The 4208-nt window shown below is 42.9% G+C and overlaps 2 non-coding genes across 2 annotated transcripts; one reads left to right on the forward strand and one right to left on the reverse strand.

Moving 5' to 3' along the window:
* Nucleotides 1-142: 142 nt before the first annotated feature.
* On the reverse strand, nucleotides 143-214 carry trnag-ucc. The gene has a single exon. It is a non-coding gene; the product is annotated as a tRNA-Gly (tRNA).
* A 1726-nt stretch (nucleotides 215-1940) lies between these two features.
* Nucleotides 1941-2014, forward strand: trnat-agu. The gene has a single exon. It is a non-coding gene; the product is annotated as a tRNA-Thr (tRNA).
* The last annotated feature ends 2194 nt before the right edge of the window (nucleotides 2015-4208 follow it).

Below are 4208 nucleotides of genomic sequence, written 5' to 3' on the forward strand. Positions count from 1 at the left end.
AATCTGTAAATGCAACTGCGGTGCCTGGAAATCAAACCTGGGCAAAATGATTGCACTGCTATGATATAAATAATAGACAAATCCAGAAATCGACAATCGTTTAATAGACAAATAAAGCAAGTAACCACACAATGATAATCCCTGCGATGGCTGGGAATTGAACCCAGGTCAACTGCTTGGAAGGCTGCTATGCTCACCACTATACCACCATCGCTGGACAACACAGTAAATGTCCTTAAAGGTTGGATTTTTCATTTTCATTAAATTAAGGCTGTCAGAGCATTTTCCAAAAGATGATTGTTTAAATTCCTCTTTTTAGTCAACTGAAGCCTGGGTTCCTAAACACATACATACCACTGTATGCATGTATACCTGCATGCATTTCAAAATGTAGGCCAAGTATGTACTTAAAAAAAAGAAACAGAGCCGTATTGACACAAAAAAAGAAGTTTACAGCAGAAAGCACAATTTTAAGAACAGACAGCAGACCTACAATGAAATTGTAATTGGGTCAACATTGTAGAAATATTTTCAATATGTTCAACTACGTCTAAATTTAGAGCTCCTTCAAGTTAACATGAAGTACAGGTCACAGCTCATCATGCCACCACCAATATACTGTTTTGTCCCATCTAATAGGCACATGTCTGGACACAGGTGGACATTTTGGACAGAAACGTTGGTGGATCTTGATTCCCACCACAGGATTTAGCCTGCATTGCATATAAGGGTACAGACTTGGTAAGATGCCTTCACATCCCGTGCAATGTATTGCCATTGTCAAGCACATTTCCATACTGGGGACTTTCTTCCGTGTCCCCATTAAACCCATATATTTGGGCTGACAAAAGGGAAACCTTCCTTTGATAACTATGACCTTGATGACTGAGAACCTACTATATCATGACACAGTGGATTTACCATATTATTATCTCTGTGAGAGATCCTACTACACGTTGGATCATTCAGTCAGGATGGCTGAAAGGTCCAAGGTGCTGCATTCAGGTTGCAGTCTCCACTCTAGGTGTAGGTTTGATATTTGGGAGATTGTTTTTGTTTTGTTTTTTGCTGTTTGTTGTGGTGGTGTAGCTTGGGGGGGGGGGGGGGGGGGGGGGGGGGGCTGATAAGTTAAGTCGCTTGCAAGGGTTACACAATCATCAGCACACATTTGCACACCGACTTTCAACAGTACCTTCCCTTACCTACATCACATACGCTCCTTTGGTTGCTTGGCCATTCTTATTAAATGTGCCTGCCACGCACCAACAGGGGACAGTCGCAGAAAGGGATGGGGACGAAGATGGTGCATCCTGTTCAATTAGTTGTGTCTATAACACACATATATACACTTATATTCCATGGTCTTCTTTTTACATTATTATCATGTTTATTGAGCTAAATTAAAGGCAATTAGGGAGTTTGTGGGGTTGTATTCTGAGGTTGTGTAAATAAAGTAGGAAAGACTAGATTATTGCCAATTTTATATCAGAGATCCACCCATTACCTTCATTTTTATGCGTTTATGCTAGAGATTCTCAACAATCTGGAAGAGTTCCATGTTGGAAGGAACAGTGGACTTGAGAAGGCACTGTTGCGGCCGTAGGTGTTGCTCCACGATCGGTGCTGGGCCCTGAAAACGTTCCCCCCCAGTCTGGTTCGAATGGTGACTGGTTCACCTGGTGGACCGACCTTCACTAGCTCTATGAGGGTGATGAGATGTGGATGATCAGCACCAATGGGAAAGAGTGGGCTTGCGTTCTCAAACTGCTGAAGGGAGAGACCTGCCAGGTACTTCTGCAGACTATCTACTGGATAGGATTGATCCGCCAAGCCTAGGCGAGCTAAGCCGTTACTCCCAATACTGCCAGTCAGTACACTGTATATTTAGCTTATACAAGGTAAAAGAAAAATTAAGACTTAACAGGGTTGTGACTTGTGGAGGTGCTCTGGCTTAGTTGGTTAAAGTGCCTGTCTAGTAAACAGGAGATCCTGGGTTCAAATCCCAGCAGCACCTTGTTGGTGCTGAGATTACCTCTGTTGGTGTGTCATCAACACCTCTGGGTGTGAACCCAGATGTGCAACCATATTGGAGGAAATTGGTGTAAACAACTGAATAGAGTATTGGATACTTTATGTGAATGTAGCCATATCTAATCAACAGAAAAGCATCCAAAATGCAAAGGCATATAGGGAAGGACGATATTTCGAGAAATTACAGTTTATTGGCATGCAGATTTTTACCAGTTGGGTCCCCTATTGTTATATCCATGACGACCCGGTGATTCTTCCTTCAGTTGCATATCCCAATATAGTCAACTAATATCAAATTATCAATTTATTAAATTTTAAAGTTCCTGTTTATTTTACCTCTGACCTCAGTCAGCATCACACACCTGAAACCCCACGCGACAGTGATGTCACAGGCTACTGGTGTACACCTGGGCCACATCAGCCCCAACAAAACAAGGATTAAAAGCATAAAAAAATGGGTTAAATCCATTTTGCTTTTAATTTTTTTTGGCCCTCAGCAGGCCACATCTGGGCAAAATTACGTGGCATGATGGCGCCAGTGTGTGAGGCAGGCCGTCAGCAGCTCTAACTGTTGTATGTTTATATTGCTTGTAACATTTGTAACACATACTGTCAATGCTCTGCTGGTTTATGATCGTCAAACCAGGGGTCGCCCTGACCCGCCAGCTCTTGTCAGGTTTGGTCTGGTAAACGCCAGATCGCTCGCAAATAAATAATTGACTTCTTCATATCCCGGGAGCTGGATTTCCTTTTTATATCCAAGACCTGGCTGAGTGTTGGTGAGTCTAGTGTCTTCACCGAACTTTTACCTGATGAGTGCTCCTTTTTTAACTCTCCTCGGACGTCTGGCCGAGGAGGAGGAATTGCAACTGTTTTTAAGAGTGACTTTAAATGTAAACAGTTATCGCTGTCATCCCTCTTCGCCAGCTTTGAACTCTGTTTGTTTGAGCTGGGACCCTCTCACATGGTGCTGTGTGCTGTGGTCTACCGGCCTCCCAAATACAACAGACACTTTTTAACTGAATTTTCTGTGTTTTTGGCTGACATTATGCCTAAATATGACCGGGTCCTTATTGTTGGAGATTGTAATATTCCATTGTGTTGCCCTGATAACCTCTTGGCGTGAGACATTTTAAACATCACTGACTCTTTTAATCTTGTGCAGTATGTACTTGGGCCTACACATGAACTTGGTCACACACTTGATCTTGTTTTATCTTATGGTTTACCTGTTCTTAACCTGGTGGTCTGTGATCCTTTTTGCTCTGATCACACGCCTGTACTGTTTGAAGCGGCTGTTTGCTGTCACACAGTTAAGCCTCGCGCTGTGTTTGACACCTTTGAGCCTGTGACCCTGCCTTTTCTGCAGGACATTGTGGGTCATCTGAAGCCCTCGGGTTCTCCAGCTGATACTATCCCATCTCAATTTTTTAAGGAGATTTTTTACCACTGTTGGGCCATCCTGTCTCACAGTTATTAACAGCAGCCTGTCTTCTGGAGTAGTCCGTGTGAATCTTAAACATGCAGTTGTGCTGCCTTTATTAAAGAAACCTGGGCTGGATCCTACTATTTTGTCTAATTTTAGGCCTATCCCCAGATTGCCTTTCGTCTTTAAAATCTTAGAGAAGATTGTATATTCCCAGCTCATGGACTATTTAAATGAAAAAACTATTCTTGAAATGTTCCAATCCAGTTTTAAACCATTGCACAGCCCAGAATCAGCACTTTTACGAGTTTTTAATGATGGGTGGGCTTCAGTGGCACAGCACTGGAGTGGTTCAGGTCCTACCTGTCACATCGGACTTTCTGTGTTGGCCTGGATGACTCGTGGCCTCCACTACTCCTCTCTCATGTGGGGTCCCACAGGGCTCGGTACTTGGCCCTCTTTTATTTTTTCTCTATCTACTCCCACTTGGCTCTATTCTCAGGAAACATGGCATTTCTTTTCATTGTTATGCAGACAACAGCCAGATTTATGTCCCCCTCAAAAAAATCTGATTCTAACACTGTTAACCCACTGCTACAGTGTTTACAGGACTTTAAGGCTTGGATGTCCTTAAATTTTCTAAATTTTAATGAAAAAAAGACGGAAGTCATGGTTTGGTGCCACTTCTCTGACCTCCTCCCAAGTTGATCTGGGTTCTTTGGCGCAGTATCGCAAGCCAATTGTAAAAAGT

This window comes from Etheostoma cragini, unplaced genomic scaffold (assembly GCF_013103735.1).
Source record: "Etheostoma cragini isolate CJK2018 unplaced genomic scaffold, CSU_Ecrag_1.0 ScbMSFa_98, whole genome shotgun sequence".
Taxonomy (NCBI): domain Eukaryota; kingdom Metazoa; phylum Chordata; class Actinopteri; order Perciformes; family Percidae; genus Etheostoma; species Etheostoma cragini.